The following is a 22,460-nucleotide window of genomic DNA, read 5'->3' on the forward strand; positions in this document are numbered from 1 at the left end:
CCTGTCTGGGATGTGTGTAGTAAGGAGTGGTCCTCCAGAAACTGGACAAGCTGCGCGTTTATGTGCTTCTCTAACACCTTGCTGGTCCAGGGGAGAAGTGAAATGGGACGGTAGCTGGAGTAATCGTTTGGGTCCAGGCTGGGCTTTTTCAGCAGTGCCCGTACCATGGCCTGCTTCCAGGCTGTGGGGACTGAGCATGCGGAAATAGAAATTTTTAGAAGATCCCGGATGACAGGCAGAGTGGCTGGGCTTGCCTGTAATAGAACTTCTGGAGGGGCGGGATCGCGGGGGGAGCCAGATTTTACTTGTCGTGCCACCTTGCTTAAAATGTCAAGATCCAGGGGAACAAAATGCTCAAGGAAAGGCTGATCTGGGTGCCGAGGTGCTTTAGGGGGGGAAAAGTGAAGTGTATCCAGAGTTATGTTTGAGGTGGGGAAGGTGGAGTACATTTTTGTGACTTTATTATGAAAGAAATCCACAAGCTCGTTGCATTGATCCTTGGTTTTGTTGGGTGGAGGTGCCATGTTGGCGATGGAACAATGTTTTATGATCTGGAAAATTTCTTTAGGTTTAGATTTGGCTTCTAAAATTCTCTCAGAATAATAAGTTGCCTGGGCCTTTCTGATCCCTTCTTTATAGACTTTGATCGACTCTTTATAGGAGGCCTTTTTGTCTGGAAGGAAGTCTAAGCGCCAGGCTCGCTCTCGTTGCCTGCAGAGGCGTTTTAGTTGTTTTAAAGAGTCAGAAAACCAAGGGGCAGATTTCTGTAGTCTATTTGAAGAGGATTTGCGAACCGGGAGGATCGAGTCTAGCGAGTGGATAATCCAGTTTTCGTAATGAGAGTTGGCCATATTGGGATCTGGGCCGAGTGAAGGGAGGGTGGAGTCTAGTTTGAGCAGCCAGGGCTCCAATGGAAGTTTGGACCAGTTCCTCCTAGAGGAAACTTGAGGAGGGAGCTGAGGGGTTTTGTGTTTGACCCAAGTGAAAGGGACCAAAAAATGGTCCGACCATGGGAGGGGGGTGGGTTGACCAGCAATTAAATCCGGGCAATTACTGAATATGGGGTCGAGTAGATTGCCTTTTTCATGAGTCGGGGCAGCAACCAGTTGGGATAATTGGAGGGCTTCCAGATCATCTAGTAAATCCTGAGCGATGTGGTCTGAGAGAGAATTAAAATGGAGATTAAGGTCTCCTAAGATCGTGTAGTTGGCGGCAGAGAGGATTCTTCCCGCTATTGTCTCAGGAAGAGACCTATGAAACTCTTTTACAGGCTCCGGGGGGCGGTAAATCAAAGTACCCGAAAAGGTGTTATTGGCGCTGAACTCTATGCAGAATGCTATACTCTCACATTCAGGAATAGTCTCTGCTGTGATATGACATTGGTACTGGTTCTTCAGAATGATCGCCAGACCTCCGCCTCTCCCAACCGCTCTGTCTGCTCTAAGGATATAATATCCTGCGGGTAAGGCTTGAACTACGTCTGGTTCAGAGTGTACAGTGAGCCACGTTTCTGTCAGAAATACTGCGTCAGGCTTGTGTTCTTCAAGCAGCATGGCAATCTGTGTACTGTGTTTGGGCAAGGAGCGGCAGTTTAACATGTACATACGGTACGTTTGTGTAGTGGCTAACGGGGATTTACGGAATGAGTGCATGCACCCTGGACAGCGGGCGGGCAGTTCCAACGGCGCGAAAGAGTGGGAGCACTTAGGAGTGACAATCCTACATATACTGTATAGGGCCGCCGCGCTGTAAGTCACGGTGTGGATATCATGAGAGCCAAAATTTGTGGCCCCGGGTCCCGGCTGGGCGCGGACGGGCGCAGACGGGCTTGCCTTAAGCGCGCCTTCGGCGCGCCAGCGGCGCAATAAAAGGGCCATTAGGTGTTGCGCATATTGGCGAAGTTGAGATAAACATAATGGCAGACTCAGGTTCTCCTATCACCATTATTTCAGATACTAAATATGAAAACAACTGGCCACATGTAGGATTATTAGTTTCGGATGTAAACCCAAAAGCTTACGGTGATTATGACATTAACATGTTAGGTTATTTTCAAGATAATTTAAATGTTAAAGGAAGGTCAATTTTGACAAAAATTTATGTTGCAGAACGTGGCAAAAATATTGTTGGGTGGAAAGACCTAGCAAGGTTAGGTATTATGTTGAAACCTGGTGCAGATGATCCAATTGTTCTTAGTGATGTTTTGGTTGCGTCTGTCCAGTATTCTTGTGTCCCTTCTTCATCTCACAACAGTTTAGATGCTGTTCTGTGCAAATATAAATCGGTGTTTGAAGACCGCATTGGATGTGTTAAAGGGTACGAGCATTCTATCAAGTTAAAGAAGAATGCGATACCTATCAAACACAAGGTAAGAGCTGTTCCCTTATCCATTAGAAAGGATTTACAAAAATTACTTGATAGGTTAGTCAAAGAGGAAGTGATAGAACCAACGGATTCCTCTGAGTGGATTTCCGCTGTTGTTATCATTAAGAAAAAGAATGGCGATTTACGCTTATGTGCCGACTTGAGGTCACTTAACAAAAATATTTTGGTAGATTGCCATCCGTTACCGAAAATTCAGGAAATATTGGCATCCACATCTGGATCCACATATTTTTCATTAATTGATCTCAAATCGGCCTATCATCAGGTGAAGCTTGCTGATGACTCTAAAGATTACACTACATTTGTTACCCCTTTGGGAGCATTCAGATTTATTAGACTTCCTTTTGGTTTAGCGTCATCTGCAAGTGTTTTCCAGAAACTTATGGAAAGTATTCTCAAAGATGTTAAGGGAGTTGAAAAGTTTCAAGATGATGTTTTGATTCATGCCGCTACTGTGGAAGAGCATAACAGCATTCTCGACACAGTTCTGCACAAGTTTGAAGAGAGAGGTATGACTGTCTCTAAAGAAAAATGTAAATTTTTTCAAAAAGAAATTGAATATTTAGGCCATTTTATCAGTGGTAAGGGTATTAGACCAAAATTGGATCTTGTGAAAGCCATTTCTGAGGCACCTAGACCTGAAGATAAAGATGCTCTACGGTCCTTCTTGGGCCTCAGTGAATATTATTCACGTTTCATAGAAAGTTATGCGGAGAAAGTAGAACCTTTACGTAGCCTTCTTCGTAAAGGAGAAAATGTTGTTTGGTCAAGCAACCAAGATTCAGCGTTTTCAGCAATCAAACATGCTATTGTTAATGCACCAACTCTACATCCTTATGATTCAGAAGGTAAAAATATAATAACTGTTGATGCTAGCTCAGTAGGCATTGGTGCAATTTTTACTCAAAGAATTAGGAATGCTGTTTACACTGTAGCTTTCATTTCTAGGCGATTGCTTGATTCAGAGCTTCATTACAGCACTATTGAAAGAGAAACTCTAGCCTGTGTTTGGGCAGTAGAAAAACTGAAAATGTATCTTTGGGGCAAAGAGTTTGAATTGGTCACTGACCACAAACCTTTAACCTATATGTTTGATGGTTATGGCAGGGGTAATGGTAAGGCCTCTGCCAGACTGGTTAGACTTATTGCAAGATTACAAGAATACAACTTTACCATTAAACACATACCAGGCAAGGAAAATATCCGTGCAGATTTTTTATCCAGGTTACCTCTAGAATCTTCAGAACCACAAGTGGAAGAAGACACTGAATGTGTAGTGGCTTCTGTAGATATTCTGTTGAACTCTGAACAGTCTTGCACTGAGACGGAATGGTTAGAGCTCAGCAGCAGAGATTATGTTTTAAAAAAAGTTATGGAATTTGTTAAAGGAAACTGGCCACCTATGAGAAATTTGACTTCAGAGTTTAAAACTTATTGTCAAGTGGAAAATGAACTAAGCATTGTAAATAATTTACTTTTTCGTGGTGATTTGTTGATTCCTCCTACAAAATTGAGGAAAAGGTTAATAGATATAGCACATAGGAGCCATCCTGGCTCAACACTAACTAAGAAAATGTTGAAAATGTATTATTGGTGGCCAGGAATGGATGCAGATGTGGATTTATTGATTGATAATTGTGTAGTTTGCTTGAAATCGGATAAGCACTGGAAGACAAGAGTAAATGAAATGCAATTTGTTTCCATTCCCAACACATCTTGGAGCAAAATAGCAATTGATTTTGCAGGTCCTTTTAATCTTTTAGAACCTGACTGCAGATTCATGATAGTGGTTACCGACTACTACAGCAAGTGGATTTATGTTGAATTTGTTACAGTGATAGACACTAATGCGGTAATCGCATTTCTTGAAAAATGTTTTGCTGTTGAAGGATTACCTTGTATTTTGGTGTCTGACAATGGCAAACAATTTATCTCAGAAAAGATGTTGTCATTTTTACAGCACTATGGTGTTGAACAGGAAAAGACTCCTTTTTATTCACCAAAATCCAATGGGCAAGTAGAAAGAGTCAATAGATTCTTGAAAGAAGGCATTCAACTTGCCATTGCATCCAAATTTCCAGTGAAAGAATTCATTCAAGAGAAGGTGAATGCGTACAACAACACAACTAATTCAGTTACTGGATTTTCCCCGTTTTTTCTTATGAGAGGCAGAAAAGGTAAAACATTGCTGACACCTATGTTTATTGAACTTAGGAAAAATCCTACAAGCTTTAAAGAAGTCAATGATGGACTTATAAAAGTCAAAGAAAGAATCCAAGAGCATCAAATCAAATCTAAAGCTTACCATGATAAAATACATAGAGCTATCAACAAAAGCTTTGCAAAAGGAGATTGGGTTATTCTACAAAAACCATCCAAAGTACAAAAAGGAGAATCCAAATTCACAGCTCCGTCTGAAGTTATTGAAGTAACTCATAATTCGGTTCTATTGGACAAATTTGGATGGAGAAGCAAGAGTGATGTTGTTAAACTCAAACCTGGTCAAAGAGAACTCATTGAAGAGTCTTTCACAAATAACGTAGAATCAGAGAATGATTATCTATGGTTACCTTCAGAGTCTTGTATTGATAATCATAAGGTGATGACAAATACAACATGTGTAAATAATTCTTCTGATGCAAACGAGTTGGATAGTAGTTGTCCCTCCTTATCTGTTCACTGTTCACCTGAAAAACATCAGGAATCTGAGTGTGGAGTAGGTAGGCAAAGTCCTCAGATTACAGATGAAGTTACTTCAGAACGTAATGTGCCATCAGATGTTGCAACTTGTAATCAAAATGTATTTGAAGGTACATGTACCACCTCTGGTAGAATGTCATGCATTCCCAACAAGTATAAGGACTATGTTTTGTTTTAACTTATTCATTTTTCTTTGTTATTGGCAAAGGGAGATGTTGTAGTCCTTCTTTTATTACAGTTAGTTTAGGGCAAGTTTGGTGGCACTACACTAGCAACCTAGCTGTTACCGGTGACGTTCATAGAATCCCCATATGGTATTTAACTGACGTCACCAAATGCCTCGCATTCCTTCGCCAGCTGACCGTGCGTCTGCACACACTTCACTACTGCCGCTGTGGGCCTTGTTATTGGAAACTTAAATAAATATAATATAATTACTATTGTGTTCTTGTAAGTTATATTTAAATATATATATAGTGTATTCTACTACACAGGGGCTCGGCGCTCAGACGCAGGACTCTCCTCCTTACTTTGCGAGCTACGGCTCGAGGGGGCAGCTGTTCACGGTGCTCAGGCTGTCAGGCCTTTACTTTGTTTGCAGCCACGCCAGCAGCAGAAGTCGCGTTGCTCAGTGAGGTCCGGGGATGCACAGGTTCCCAGGGGTCAGCTTGCGGAATTACCCACGGCACTTCTCCTCTTCTTTCAGGGTGGTAGCGCCCACTGTTCCTGGGGCGCAGGTCAGGGGGCAAGTTCACACGCAAGCCCTTGGAGATTGTTTGTAACAGCACAAGTTGAATTAAAGTCTTTTTCTTCAGGCTTTCCTTCTCCTTCCAGCAGACAGGCACCCACTGCAGGCCAGTCTCCCAGGCAGAGAGACAGTATTCCTCCTTCAGCTTCTCCAGGTCCTTCTCCTTCAGGCAGAGTTTCTTCTTGGCGCAAACAGGATCTGATTTCTTAGGAGCCAGGCTCCTACTTTTATACACCAATTCTTTTGTTCTTTAGCGCCAGGGGGCCTGGGCCTGGCTCAGTCCAGTTTTTGGAGCACTTTGTTGTGGTGACTCTGCGCTTTCCTTTCAGCAGCAGGGCAGAGACATCAGCCGCTCCACAGGGGGCGGCGCCGGCTTTGTGCTGGCAGAGCACAGGTCTATTCAAGAGTCAGGGTGTACTCCTCCCACCCATCCTGGTGTAATCTCTCTACCCACCACCTGGCAGCCAACCTGTCTCTGGGGTTTCCCCAACCCTGCTCCTTACTGTTGCTAGGCAGAACACACACACACACACAGCGCAGAGGCGGACTGAATGGCCAGATCAGTAAATACTAACTTTCTAAAAGTAGTATTTACAAACACAGGATATTAAAATAAACTTTACTAAAAGAAGTATTTTATTATTCTGAGTCCAGGCATACTAAACATGACTTTCTACCATGCTCTATGAGTCCACTGGGGTCACAGCGTGTAGTGACTCCAGCAGCCCATTCTGGCCTATGGAGAGCAGGTAGCCTTCAATAGTGAAAAACGAAAATGGCTGTAATTCACTATTAAGACATGCCACGCACATCAGGGCATGTCCTACCTTATGCCTACAATGCACCCTGCCCTTGGGCCTACCAGAGGGGTGACTAATATGTAGTTAAGGGAAGGTTTAGGGACTGGCAAGTGGGGGCACTTGCGCAGTCAGCGCGACAGTACCAGACTGCGCGCAGGTTCTGCAGTGGCAGACCCTAGACATATTTTACTAGGCCGCTTCTGTGGGTGGCACAACCAGTGCTGCAGGCCCACCAGCGGTATTTGTATTTACAAGCCCTGGCACTCCTGGTGCACTTTACTAGGGATTGACAGTAAACCAAATGACTCAATCATGGACACCAATCAATGTATACATTTTTAAAAGGGAGCACTTGCACTGTGGCACTGATCAGCAGTGTCACAGTGCTCTGAGCAGCTAACACCAACAAAACACAATGAGGCACATCAGCAAAAAGTGGAAGGGAGACTCACGCCAAGGTGCCAGGTCTAACACGTGTCCCCTCCAGCTGAAATGTGGGGAGAACTACCCTACCCCAGGGAGTTCCTCTTCACTAAGGCGGAAAAACCTGGACAGACCGTCAGCATTGGCGTGATCTGTGCCAGGGCGATGTTCCACCGTAAAGTCCATACCCTGTAGGGAGATGGACCACCTCAACAGTTTTGGGTTTTCACCCCTCATTTGCATCAACCATCTGAGGGGCCTGTGGTCGGTCTGAACCCGGAAGTGAGACCCAAACAAGTAGGGTCTTAGCTTCTTCAGCGCCCAGACCACAGCAAACGCTTCTCGCTCTATCGCACTCCACCTTTGTTCCCGTGGAAGTAACCTTCTACTAATAAAGGCTACAGGTTGATCCCAGCCCTCCTCAGTCATCTGTGAGAGAACAGCCCCTACACCATGCTCTGATGCGTCTGTCTGCACTAGGAATTCCTTGGAGAAGTCAGGAGCCAAGAGCACGGGCGCCGTGCACATGGCAGTTTTCAGGGTGTCAAAGGCCTTCTGACAGGTGTCAGTCCATATCACTTTTCTGGGCTGCTTCTTCGAAGTCAGCTCTGTCAAGGGGGCAACAATGCTGCCATACCCCTTGACAAACCTCCTGTAGTACCCAGTGAGTCCTAAAAAGGCCCTCACCTCTGTCTGGGTCTTTGGGGGCTCCCAAGCCAGGATGGTTTCTATCTTGGGTTGTAGGGGCGCCACCTGGCCGCTCCCCACCTGGTGTCCCAAGTACACCACGGACCCCTGCCCGATCTGACACTTGCTTGCCTTGATCGTGAGGCCTGCCTTGCGCAGTGCCATCAACACTTCCCAGAGATGTTGCAGGTGTTCTTCCCATGTGCCGCTGAACACTGCGATGGCATCCAGGTATGCTGCGCTGAACTCGGTCAGTCCAGCCAACACCTGGTTGACCAACCTCTGGAAGGTGGCAGGGGCATTCTTCATCCCAAATGGCATGACACGGAACTGGAAATGCCCATCTGGTGTGGAGAATGCAGACCTCTCTTTGGCCCCATCAGTTAAGGCGATCTGCCAGTACCCAGACGTTAGATCAAACGTGCTGAGGTACCGGGCAGCCCCTAACCGATCGATGAGCTCATCAGCTCTGGGGATGGGGTGCGCGTCAGTCTTCGTGACTGAATTGAGTCCTCTGTAGTCCACACAGAACCGGAGTTCGGGTGTGGCACCCGGCGCTGCAGCCTTTGGGACCAAGACCACTGGGCTGGCCCAAGGACTGCTGGAGGACTCAACCACCCCAAGAGCAAGCATCTTTGAGACCTCCTCTTTGATGCAGGCTCTGACCCTGTCAGTTACCCTGTAAGCCTTGTGCTTCACAGGTAAGCTGTCTCCTGTATCCACATCATGGACGCACCAATCTGTGATACCAGGAACCAGGGAGAACAGGTCAGGAAACTGCCCCAGCAGCTGGCGGCAGTCATCCTGTTGCTCAGGGGTCAGGGTGGGTGAGAGGTTAACTCCATCCACTGACCCGTCCTGCTCTGAGGCTACCAAGAGGTCAGGAAGAGGTTCTGACTCCTCCTCCGTCCCATCATCGGTGGCCAAGAGCATGCCCACTTCGGACCTCTCCAAGTGGGGCTTGAGGCGATTGACATGTAGGACCCTTAAGGGGTTCCTAGGAGACTGCAAGTTCACCAAGTAGGTGACAGAACTCTTGCGCTCCACAATCTCAAAGGGTCCTGTCCACTTGTCCTGGAGTGCACAAGGCTCCACCGGGGCAAGGACCCATACCTTTTGACCAGGTTGAAGATCAACCAGAGTGGCATTCTGGTCGTACCACCGCTTCATTTCCTCCTGGCTGGCTTCCAGATTTGCCTCAGCAAGTTGCCTGAAACGCCTAGTCTGGTTCCTGAAGGCCAGCATGTAACTAAATACATTCTGGGGAGGTTTCCTGGGAGATTGCTCCCAGCCTTCCTTGACCAGACTCAGAGGTCCACGTACAGGGTGGCCATACAGAAGCTCAAAGGGACTGAACCCCAGAGACTTCTGTGGCACCTCACGGTATGCAAAGAGAAGGCATGGTAAGAGGACGTCCCACTTACGCCTCATTGGTCCTTCAAGGCCCATGATCATGCCCTTTAGGGTTCGGTTGAATCGCTCAACCAACCCGTTTCCTTGTGGATGGTAAGGGGTGGTGAACTTGTATGTCACACCACATTCTTGCCAAAGGGATTTCATATATTTCGATATGAAATTGGTCCCCCTATCGGACACCACCTCTAGAGGGAATCCTACTCGTGAAAAAATTCCCATCAGTGCTCGTCCCACCACGGGGGCCGTCACTGTCCTCAGAGGGATGGCTTCAGGGTACCGGGTGGCATGGTCCACCAAGACCAGGATAAACCTGTTGCCCATGGCTGTCTTGGGGTCCAGTGGCCCCACAATGTCAATCCCCACTCGCTGGAATGGGGTACTGACTACAGGGAAAGGTTGGAGTGGAGCTTTCAGCTTCCTTCCACTCTTGCCACTTGCCTGGCAAGTCTGGCATGTCCTGCAGTGAGTATCAGAACTCCTGCGCATTTGGGGCCAATAGAAGTGGGTGACAAGCCTTTCAAAGGTCTTGTCCTGCCCCAAATGCCCTGCTAATGGCACGTCGTGAGCCAGCCCCAGTAGGAAGGTTCTGAACTTCTGGGGTACTACCAGCGCACGGGCTGACCCAAGTTCAGCAACCTTAGGCTCTGAGTACAGGAGGTCGTTCTCCCAGTAGATCAAGTGAGTTCCGGACTGATCACCATTGGCCTGGGCTGCAGCCTGCTGCCGCATACCCTCTAGAGAGGGGCACTCTTTCTGCTCCCTGCAGAATTCCTCCCTGGAGGGGCCTCCTTCTTGCTGCCAATGGGTCAGCTCAGGCAGGTCCCCCAGTTCGGCTATCTGTTCCCCGGTAGGCTCCAGGGCATCCCCCTCAAGGTCTGCTTCCTCCTGGGCCGTGGGAACTTCAGGAGCCGGTTTCCCGTGCCTCCCTTGCCCTCTCTCTAAGGCCGGTTCCTGGGCCTCTCCCTCAGGCTCCAGTGTCCCTTCAACACCCCTACTGGCTGCCATTGACCGGGTGGTCACGCACGCCCAATCAGGTAAACCCACCATCCGCAGATGGGCTGTCTTCTCCACCTTTTCCCAAGGGGAGCTCTCCAAGTCATTCCCTAGGAGACAGTCTACAGGCATGGCAGTTCTCACAGCGACTTGCAGAGTACCAGAGACCCCCCCCCACTCAAAGGGAACTTGAGCCATTGGACAATGACTCTCCGTGTTGTCAGCATTGACAACCCGACAATAGGCATGGGGTACGACCTGCTCTTGAGATACCAGGTGCTGCCGCACTGCAGTCACGCTGGCTCCTGTGTCTCTAAGAGCCTCTACCTTCTTCCCATTGATGGTCACCACTTGCCCATATTTCTTAGTGTTAGAGGGCAAGTTGGCTTGGCGGACCATCTCACTATCTCCTAGTGAGACTAAGGTCATCTGGACGGGGTCCCACCCACCTTGGACTTCTACCTCCTCCCCAAAGGCTACTGTAGCCACTTGCCTGGGTGGAGCACCAGTGGGTGCGGGTTTCACATATTGGCGACACTTGGGATCACTGGCAAAGTGACCTAGTTCACCACATTTATAACATTGAGGGGGCCCCTTGGGAACAGGTTTACCTGTCGGGGCCCCTGTCTGCTTCGGGGTTGGGGAAGGCTGAGAACCCTTCTGCTGGTTCCCTTGGGGATTACTTTGGGGGCCTTTTTGGAACCCTTTCTGTTTTCCCTTGTCCCCCCATTCTTCTGCTGGGGACCCTGTCCACCCTTGGCGGAGTCTCCCACGGGACCCTTGTGGACCCTGGTGCTGAGCCAGCGGTCCGCCTCCTCAGCAAGCTTCCTAGGGTTAGTCAGCTTGCTATCTATCAGGTGTTGGCGTAGCTCAGGAAAACAATTAAGCGACAAGTGCTCCCATGCAATTAGATCAAAGAGACCTTGGTAATCATCTACTTTACTACCCTTCACCCAGCCATCCAGTGCTCTGCAGAAAAAGGTCACATACTCCACATACGTACCCCCCGCAATCTTGGTACACCCCCTGAACCTCTGCCTATACATTTCAGGAGTTAGCCCATATCTGGTCATTAAAGCTTCTTTCATGTGGGGGTAAGAATTCTGCATGTCTAAGGGCAAATCTAAAAGTGTGTCCCGCCCCTCACTGAGGAACCGCCCCCACAACCCCGCTCCCCAGTCTTTCTCAGGGACCCGGTGGGAGGACATGGCTACCTCATAGGCCCGGAACCATTGCCCTATGTCATCATTCCTGTAGAACTCTTTAACTACATCTTTTGGGATGTACACCCTTGACTCTACCTGCACCGGCGTTGCGCTGCCACCAGAGGGAGTGTTTTCCAAACTCTTCTCTTTTATCGCCAGTTCCCTCATTCTGGCGTCGTGCTCCATCTGTAGCTTTCTTTCTTCAAGAGCCATCTTCTTGCTCTCTAGCTCCATTTGGCCATTCAATTTCAACTTTGCCAAAGTAACCTCATGATCTCTTGCGGCCTGTCTGTCTGCCAGCTCCTCTGGCGACAGGCCTCTGCCAAAACTGTGGACACTCTCTGCTAGCTCCACTGGTACAATCCCAGGTACAACATCATCCGCTGCATTCCTTGATTCCATCCAGGCTCTCAGCGCCTTTTGGAGTTGTCCTTTGAGCTTGCACCCTCTGTGTGGAACCTTGAGTTCCTTGCAGAACCGCTGGAGTTGGGCTCTGGAGTAGCTGTCCAGTTTTGATGCATCCCATTCCACTTCCATTCCAGAGGCTTCAGATGCTGTTTTCTCTGTGATGTTTGAGCCCGGCATGGCTTCAAACGCAAGGGATCTTCTTTTTCCTTGGCAAGTGAAATTAAAATTCTAAAAGTTCTGTGGCTTAAGCTACTGGACTGTCCACTGTGCAATGGTTAGCAATCACTGCGCAGACAATAAGAACGCAAATCCGTAAATCCGCACCGCTGCCACCAATGTTAGAATCCGGGGTCTCTGGTTGGCGCAGGTATGCACTTGCGACAAGCAGGGACCCTTTCCTCTAAGTCAGGGCAAAGGATCACCTCTTTAAAAATAACCCCTGCTCACCCTCTAGGTAACGCGGCGCGAGCAGTCAGGCTAAATTTCCAGAGGGCATCAGGTTAAGCGTTCAAGTTGTCCCACACAATAATCACCACCCCACCACACAAAGACACAAGGCTGTATTTATCCAAAATATAATTCTTTATATAAAAGGTTTCTTTCAGGTAGGTTGCATAAATACAGTTCTCTTGGTAAATTAGGGTTCCAGTTACTTGTAAAGGTTTAAGGGCAGCCACAGGTTTCAAAATGGCACAGTTCTGTTTAAAATAAGCTTCTTAGGGTTTCTGGGCACTTCGTAGCGCCTTTGGGATGCTCTGGGCAAGGTTTTTACAGTACCTTGCCGTTTCTCACGCTTCTCGCGTGAGCCGGAGTACGCTTGCCGAGTCTCACTCTTCTCGCGTGAGCACCGGCAATGCTTTTCAATGATGTTCGGCTCAATCGTAGGTACGGTTCGAACTCTGCTGGTTCCAAGGCCCGTACGGTTCGAACCAAGGCAAGGCAGTACGTTTACAAAGCGCAATTGACTCAGCTGGACGTACGGTTCGAACCAAGGCAAGGCAGTATATTCACAAGGCGCAATTGACTCAGCTGGACGTACGGTTCGAACTGGCAAAGGCAGGTATGGCTCAAACCCAGAGTACTTTAGAAGCAGTACGGTGCAGACAGGGAATCAGTACGGTGCGAACCCAGGGTGTACAAAGGGCAGTACGGTTCGAACCCAGGGGGGGGTTCAATGGCAAGTACGGCTCAGACACCGTACACTTGAAGGCAATATGTTTAAAGGAAAGTACGGATCGTACTTTCACCGCGATCAGCGCCGTACCTTTGCAGCTTCACGGGGAAGGTTCGTGGCGGCCTCGCGGTCCAGTCCAGGGGTGTCCCACGTCGCGCTGGCGTCCCAAGTGTCCAGGGGACGGCGGAGCTTCGTGGGGCGCTCGGGCAGGATGCAGGTTGCCACGAAGGGGGGTCAGAAGCAGGTGGGCAGCCTCGGGGTGATTTCCCAGCGCAGCGCGCTGTCAGCTTCGTCCAGGTACGGCGAACCAGGGCACGTTTCAGGTCCTCACAAAAGCCTCCACAACCCGGCGGGGTCACAGGGGCTCGGCGCTCAGACGCAGGACTCTCCTCCTTACTTTGCGAGCTACGGCTCGAGGGGGCAGCTGTTCACGGTGCTCAGGCTGTCAGGCCTTTACTTTGTTTGCAGCCACGCCAGCAGCAGAAGTCGCGTTGCTCAGTGAGGTCCGTGGATGCACAGGTTCCCAGGGGTCAGCTTGCGGAATTACCCACGGCACTTCTCCTCTTCTTTCAGGGTGGTAGCGCCCACTGTTCCTGGGGCACAGGTCAGGGGGCAAGTTCACACGCAAGCCCTTGGAGATTGTTTGTAACAGCACAAGTTGAATTAAAGTCTTTTTCTTCAGGCTTTCCTTCTCCTTCCAGCAGACAGGCACCCACTGCAGGCCAGTCTCCCAGGCAGAGAGACAGTATTCCTCCTTCAGCTTCTCCAGGTCCTTCTCCTTCAGGCAGAGTTTCTTCTTGGCGCAAACAGGATCTGATTTCTTAGGAGCCAGGCTCCTACTTTTATACACCAATTATTTTGTTCTTTAGCGCCAGGGGGCCTGGGCCTGGCTCAGTCCAGTTTTTGGAGCACTTTGTTGTGGTGACTCTGCGCTTTCCTTTCAGCAGCAGGGCAGAGACATCAGCCGCTCCACAGGGGGCGGCGCCGGCTTTGTGCTGGCAGAGCACAGGTCTATTCAAGAGTCAGGGTGTACTCCTCCCACCCATCCTGGTGTAATCTCTCTACCCACCACCTGGCAGCCAACCTGTCTCTGGGGTTTCCCCAACCCTGCTCCTTACTGTTGCTAGGCAGAACACACACACACACACAGCGCAGAGGCGGACTGAATGGCCAGATCAGTAAATACTAACTTTCTAAAAGTAGTATTTACAAACACAGGATATTAAAATAAACTTTACTAAAAGAAGTATTTTATTATTCTGAGTCCAGGCATACTAAACATGACTTTCTACCATGCTCTATGAGTCCACTGGGGTCACAGCGTGTAGTGACTCCAGCAGCCCATTCTGGCCTATGGAGAGCAGGTAGCCTTCAATAGTGAAAAACGAAAATGGCTGTAATTCACTATTAAGACATGCCACACACATCAGGGCATGTCCTACCTTATGCCTACAATGCACCCTGCCCTTGGGCCTACCAGAGGGGTGACTAATATGTAGTTAAGGGAAGGTTTAGGGACTGGCAAGTGGGGGCACTTGCGCAGTCAGCGCGACAGTACCAGACTGCGCGCAGGTTCTGCAGTGGCAGACCCTAGACATATTTTACTAGGCCGCTTCTGTGGGTGGCACAACCAGTGCTGCAGGCCCACCAGCGGTATTTGTATTTACAAGCCCTGGCACTCCTGGTGCACTTTACTAGGGACTGACAGTAAACCAAATAACTCAATCATGGGCACCAATCAATGTATACATTTTTAAAAGGGAGCACTTGCACTGTGGCACTGATCAGCAGTGTCACAGTGCTCTGAGCAGCTAACACCAACAAAACACAATGAGGCACATCAGCAAAAAGTGGAAGGGAGACTCACGCCAAGGTGCCAGGTCTAACAGGAGTGTATCCAAATAGTGGTCAAACAAAGTAGGGGATTTTATCCCTGTATGGCGCAGATGAACCAGTTGACAGTACGTCCGCGGTACCTCACTCTGAGGGGCAGTGATGTACGCAAGGTCTAGGAGAGGAGTATCACCAGACAATCGGGAAGCCTCGCAGATGGCCAGTGGGAGAAAAGAAAGCACGTTCTGTATGTTTCATGCCATAAGTGTGTTCACCACTGACACAGCCGTTGCCTTCAGGGAGTCAGTAGAAGTTGGCACCCACAGGGGTCCGTTGCGTGGATACGTGCAAATGCAGACAGCGGCGATCCCTGAAGACTCAGCAGCGCTCACAGACCAGGCCCAGCGGGATCGGCGCTATCAAAACGGCAGTAGAAGCTGAGGGTACAGGGCAGGCACTGTATGGTGACGATAGCAGCGGCCGGGGTGGTAAGCAGCCGTTGTATGTCCAAAATTGCATTGGGAAGCACAGCTCTGAGAATCGTGGCTGCGGAGAGCTGCAGGGGCTGACTTGTTGTGAGGTGAGAGTGAGCACTGGCCGCAATCTATGGTTATGTAGCGCTGAGAGTCATTAGTCTACACCGGGCAATATAGACGGTTAGAGCGTTTTCCCCCCACTTCTACACAGTCCGGTAGGGAGGGAGTCATGTCACAGTCACTGAGGAGATGCAAGGAGACAGAATGGTGGCCGCTCTGCAGCAGCGGCTCGTCATGTGGTGTAAGTGAGCGTTGGTCGCAATCTTGACAGTTGGAGCGTTTGCAGGGTGCTCGTGCTTCCCCCTCTACACAGTCCGAAAGGGGGGAGACATGCCACACTCACGGAGGTAATGTGAGGAGACAGAGTGGCGGCCCCATTGCAGCGATGTGGTGGCAGTATCGGAATGCAGGGGGTGATCTGTGCATGTCGGCCGTGGCCCGCGCGCCACTTGGGATCCCCGGTACTCGCCTACCTGCTGCGACGGCTGGTGTCTTCCGTCAGATTCCGCACTCGTTCCGGGCGCGAGTCCGTGCACCACTTAGCAGCTCCCAGCTGCCGTTACGGAAGCAGATCTTAGCACCGGAGCGAAGCTGCCAGCTTGTGGAGATGCGGCGGGCATATTTAGCAGTGGAACAGCGTGAAATGAGAGGATAAATATCAAATCTTGACGTCAAGTATCCAGAGCCTCACAGGTGTGCAGCCATCGTGGTCATGTGCCACCTAGGGCCCCTTTTAATCACACATTTCAAATTGGTAGGAAATAATACACAAGTTGTGCTTGTTTTAAAAATTTCAAAATTACCTGTAATACTTTTTAAGGTTTGAAAATCGTTCATCTTGAAAATAGGTTCTCTTATTCCATCCCAACCCCTGTGAAAGAGTGATGTTGTTTTTCTAAATAACCTCTGTACAGGGGACGGTGGAGTGGAGTTACACCCTACGTACGTCACCCCATCTCCACTACTTTCTTTTTGCAGACCACCATTCTCTCTCCCTCCTCAGCCCATTTCCATGGTCTCTTTCTGTTTGAGGGAGGCGCACCCTCCAATATCCTTTTTAAAACCTGTTGATTTCCCACCTTCACATGCTCGTCCTAGACCCCGCTTTGTGTATTTGTGTGCCCATTTCATCCCCTCATTCCTCCTCTTAATGTTCTTACTAGTCTGCATTCCTCTACCTTTCTCTCCTTACATGTTTTCTCAATTTTACTATTAAAGCTATATTTCCTAAATGGGATTTCCTCTGGACTTAACAGTTATTTTCATCCAAAAAAATGTTCTTGTTATTTATTACAAATTATTAATTATTTTTTCAAGTATTCTTGTATTTTTTTTTCCTATTAAATTTGTCCAAACTGTATTTCTATCAATTACATTGTCCAATAGATGGTGTTTTTGTTTAGGTTCTCAGAAGTGAATATCCATTATTTTTTTATATATTTACCTCCCTCTTAGCACCCAGAATAAACCACAGAAGTCTTATTGCAGGCAGGAAAACTAACTCAAACACCATTACCAAGATGACAAGCTGATTCACAAGGTTGGGGCTGCTATTGGTGGAGCACAGTTGAGACTAACTAGTGGCTCATTTCCTGAACCAATATTTCTAGGGAGAAGAATTCCAATTTTTCAGAGATTTTCTCTGAACATACTACTTTCCAGTGATAGGTGAACCATGTCCTGATTGGCCTGCATGCAGACTGTGGCATCTCTCTTGATGATATAGCAGTGTTCACTGACTCATTAGATCATATTGTTTACAACAAAAGGTATTGCAGTCATTTCAAGGAAAACGTAGAAGCTGCCTGCGAAGGCAACCCTGTGCTATATTGGCTTGAACTTGGTAAGCCTCGATCATCAAGTGGGTTTTGAAAAGGTTGAGGCTCTCAAGGTCATCATTCTGGCCTTCGTGTATTGGGATACTTCAACATCCACCCTATACAGAGGATCATTTGGATTCAATGGTTATTATAAGAATGTTCACTTATATACCAGAATCTGCCTAAAATCTTTTTTAGGAAAACAGTTTATCAGCATTCATAGGAGCAGCTGAAAACTGCTTTGTGCAACCGTCAGTCTTGAAGGTGCCACATTTCCAACAATGCTTCACCATGAAAACTAACAAGATCAGGTTGTCTTCAGGGAACCTTTGGAATGTCCTGAGATGGCAGGCTCTCATTTGGTCTTGCCAGCTTGTAGTGCAGAGTTGGTAGCCCCAACTGTGCATATGTCTTAGCTCTATGTGAGTTAATATAGGTTTTGAGATGCAGCTGCAACACCAAAGTGTCATAGCTAATAGCCTTCTCTGCCAACTCTTCCTGTTGGATTTAAATACATTGTCCTCATTCAGCATCAATATCAATTTCCCTAAATTGGGAGCCACTTACACAGAGTTGCTAGATCATGTGATAGTCACAGTTTAAGGGACTTACCTCACCTTAGCCCTTAACCAGAAATTAATTCAGCTTCCAGGACACTGTAACTCTTTCCCAAACTCCAAACTTTCTTGCTTACTTTTGCATAGTTACTGTGACAGTAGTATTTAGTTTACTGGTGTTTGTTCTGTTTAGTTGTTTTCAGTCTTCACAGTCACCTGAGCAAAGTAATAAGATTTTGTAAGGATGATTGCAATCCTTCATTTTTTCTTACTCAATTTGTGTTTGGTTCTCAATCATGAAGGATGTTTCCAGTCAGTGTGTGTGGCATCCAACAATTTTATCGAGACTGCCTTTGTTTCTAATTTTTTGATCTTTTGTTTTTTATCATCTTGTGATGCAGTGTTTATATTAGTGAGCAGTCTATATATCGACTTTTTAATATCGAGGGACATAAATATCGAGTCAAAAATATCGAATGTACAAAATATCGAAATAGAGAATATTGATGTGAAAAATATCGTTTTTTTTTTTTACTTATATGTCGATGTAAGTAATATCGTTAGTAATAATATCGACATGTGAAAATATCGTCATTGTGTGTTTAGTAAATATTTTGAAGTTGTTTGTATAAATAGTTAAAATGTATATAATATGAGAAATATTTATATTGTTTTAGGGGCGGGATGTTGGGTTATAGGGGATAAGGGTGGGGAGTGTTTTAAAAAAGTTAATTTATTTTTTTAATATATTGTAAAATTTAATTAGTATTCAATTCAATTCAAAAAACTTTATTCGATCATTGATTAATAATCATAAAAGTACATACATACATAAGTAATAAAACATGAGGGTACAGCAGGTTTTAAGTTAATCACATATCAAAAAAGGGTGCTTTTCCTCAAGCGTATCGATTTTAAAATATATACAGCAGTAAAAAAACAGATGTCCTGTGAATTAAGTCCAAATAAAAGCCCCATGGCCGATACAATAGTGGATACATTATATTTTTTGAAAAGCGGTTTCAGATATACTTTTCGAAGGTGGAGATAAAGAGGGCATAACAATAAAAAATGCTCCGTACTTTGCTTTGTGGTCCCATCACACGGACAGGGGGCAGTAGTATAGGTCTTCATTACAGGATACGCAACAAGCAAATGAACAATCCCCATCCGTAATCTTGTCAATACATATTGGTGGGATCGGATAGTAACCAATTTAAGGTATCCTGAAAGCCCCATTTCTTCCTTAGTGTATCTGTCGTAAAAAACATGTGAGGAGAACTGAGCAGTAGCTGCGTTACGCTTCACCATGCTAACCCTCAGAAATTCATGTTTAATCTCACTCTTCAGGATATCTAAAACACAAGAAGGGTTATCACGCACCGTGAGATTAAAAACATCATTAAATGTTCGGATAATATAGTTAAGCCAGGGGATGCGGGAACATTTGTCCATGTGAAGACAATCTAAAATAATCTTTCTTGTAAAACCAGTCTGTTCCTTAGCCCATATAGATCTCCATACTAACAGGGGTCTTAATCTGATCAAGTCAGATAGATGTTCTAGACCAACCTCCTGATGGATCAGCTTTGTTGAGGCAGAAGATGGTAAACACAGGAGTTTTTTGACAAATTTGTTTTCCTCAACCTGGAGCATGTTGTTATTACAATGGCCCCACACTCCTGAGCCATATAGGGCCAGAGCAACACATTTATGGCGATATAGGTACAACATGTCTGGTATCCGTCTTGAGCCTAACTTGGATGCAAACCTAAATATGCCAAAAGAACACTTGGCCATTTTGGCTCTTACATTAATCATTTCAGGTGTCCACATCCCCCCACTGTTAAAAGTGATACCCAGATAACAGAATTTGTCCACCACTTTTATTGTTTGGTCCATAACTATGAAGGGCCTTAAGTTTTTAATTTTCTTCCCACAGGGCATTATAAAAGTTTTCGAATTATTAATTTATAATTTTCTCCCATTAATAAAATCTGCAAATTTATTCATAAGTTTTTGCAACCCTAGAGGGGTTTGTGAGAGCAGAACCGCGTCATCCGCGTATAGCAATATTGGGATGGAAAGGCCGCCAGCAGTCGGTGCATCTGCACTGATGGTCCGTAGTTCCGACTCGATTGCATTAATAAAAAGGGAGAAAAGAAGAGGTGCAAGGACGCATCCCTGCCTAATTCCAGAACCTACTTTAATACTGGGTGTACACTCCCCCGATTGCCCGTATCGTATCTTAGCCGTCAGATTCCTATAAAGTTGGGCCAAGAAATAGATAATATCCTGGGGAGCACCCATGTCCAACAAGGTTGACCACAGAAGGCCATGGTCAACCAAGTCAAAGGCACTGGTCAGGTCGGCAAAGCAAAGAAACAACGAGCCTTGTTTAGCCCGTGTATATTTGCATATAATAAGGTCTAAATTAATGCACTGTTCTATGGTGCCTAACCCCTTGCGGAATCCGTACTGAGAATCTGCAAGGATCCCTTTATCTTCTACCCATTCCTCCAGGCGACTCAGTAATACCCTACTCATAATTTTTAGGGAAGCAGTGAGGAGAGAAATCGGGCGGTAGTTTTTTGCCTCACCCCTCTCCCCTTTTTTATACACCGGGATAATGATTGATTCCCCCCAAGTCTGTGGGGCCGCAATCATTGCAGCAGCATTAAAAACCTTTGTTAACAATGGGCTCCATATGGAAATCTCGGCTTTATAAAGGTCAACGGGTACCCCATCAGGGCCCGGCGCCTTTCCCCCCTTACTGACCCGGATGGCAGCATCCACCTCAGAGACTGTGATATTAAGAGGTATGGGAATAAAAGCCAGGATTTCCCTATCCCCCCCTACAGCTAGTCCTTCGGGGTTAAAAATACTAGTAAAATGAGCCACCCATTGTTCCTCAGATACCTGGGCAGACATTACCGGGACTTCTTCATTTTGGAGGAAGGGACTATTGACAGTGGACCAGAAAAGCTTGGTATCCTTAAGATCCACTGCCTTAGTCAGGTTGTTCCAGGCCTCTTCCCTTAGTTCCTGTTTCCTATCCCTCAGATGAGTTGAGTATTCCCTTCTGAGGGTTTTAACTGCTTCCTTATCTCTGGGTTTACCCTTAAGAGCAGCTTTGAGTCTTTGTAAGGATTTAGTACATTCCCTGTTAAACCATCCCCCGTTAATCCTAGGGCCCTTTGGTTTTCTTCCAGTTAAGATTTCTGCAATGTTTTTATTAATGATGTCGAAACTAGCTAGAATATCAGCATTATCCTTTTCGGGTTCGAGACAGCATTCCACCTCATCTATACAAGCAGACACAATGGTACATAGTAAATGTTCCTCATTTTGCCTACCCCATTTAATTCTAGGGCCATTGGGCCTATGTGGAACTACATCTGTCACTGCACCATGTAACGCCTTTACTTTATCCCCCCACAAGGAGAGATACATTGTTAGACAGTTATGATCGCTTAGGGCTGGGTCTACTATTGCGGGTAAGGAACACAAAGCTGTAATACTGGAGGAGACAATGAGGTAGTCGATAACCGTGGCACAATTCCTACCAATAAAGGTCGGTACCGAATTGCCCTCACTGTCTACGCCAGGTAACATAATGCATAAATCCATTTTAAGCATAAGAGTGTTTAGGGATTCCCCATAAACCGAATGTAAAAAATGGGTCTGATCTTCCCCCACCTCATCCCCATGCCCACACACCCTTTTGCCAACAAATGGGCACATGTGAATGTTGAAATCTCCGCCCCACAAAATATCAAAAGACACATCACTGCGCCCATATAACATTTCCACCTCCGCTTCAAGTTCATCAACCATATCTGTTTTTGAGTGGTTAAAGACATTGTTGTAGTGGTTTATAACTAAAACATTTCGCCCATTCCTGTGTTGTAACCACAACAACTGAGAGTGCAGACCGACGGTCCGGTGGATTTTTACTCGAACCGGTAACCTCACAGAGAGCAATATCACCATTCCACCACTGGCTCTCCCCATGTTGGATGGCTGAGCATGGCAATTATAGGCAACATACCCATCAAGATAGACATCTTCGGCCGCCCAAGTCTCCTGGAGACACAAGATGTCAAATTGGGTTATAAATTCTAACCATCCTAGACAATCTATCTTGTTATTCCACCCAGCAATATTCCAACTCGCCATCTTATATCCCCGTTCTGTTAGACTAACAGCCTCAATAGATGGTGGGGGTAAGGTGTGGACATGGGTTACTTCCCCTAGCACGGGGTCTTCGGATAGTCTGGTCGGACTTGTACTTCCATTGGCCGGGGTAGGAGTATCTGGGTTACAGTGAAGCTGCCCAGAATTACGTGTATTACCCCCAGGGCTACAAGTAGCATTGTACCCATTGGGTGGGTTAATATCAGTTGAGCCTTTTTCCCCCGTGCCTACACCCGTGTCTCCCCCTGTGTCTTCACAGAATTCCTTATCCCCCTCCCCTGTGGCTCGATGGCATTAGTCACAGTCTTCCAGGCCACTAAACACGTCAAACCTGTTGGTGGTATCTAGGGGTGTAAAAGGTTTGAGATGATCCATTCTCCTGTGTGTTAGGGAGTTGTACCTTGGGCCTATAGTATTCCACCCATACAGATCTACAGCTATAGGTGGTTGCTTGTCGTTAAATATAGGGCCGTTATTGTAGACAGGTGGACGATATGGGTTTGAGAGCATTTGCCTCAATAACGGGGGCGGGGGGGCTCGCTGTGATTGATGATTAGGTGGGAACACCACTGAGCGAG

The sequence above is a fragment of the Triturus cristatus genome, chromosome 5_2, assembly GCF_964204655.1.
Source record: "Triturus cristatus chromosome 5_2, aTriCri1.1, whole genome shotgun sequence".
NCBI classification, from domain to species: domain Eukaryota; kingdom Metazoa; phylum Chordata; class Amphibia; order Caudata; family Salamandridae; genus Triturus; species Triturus cristatus.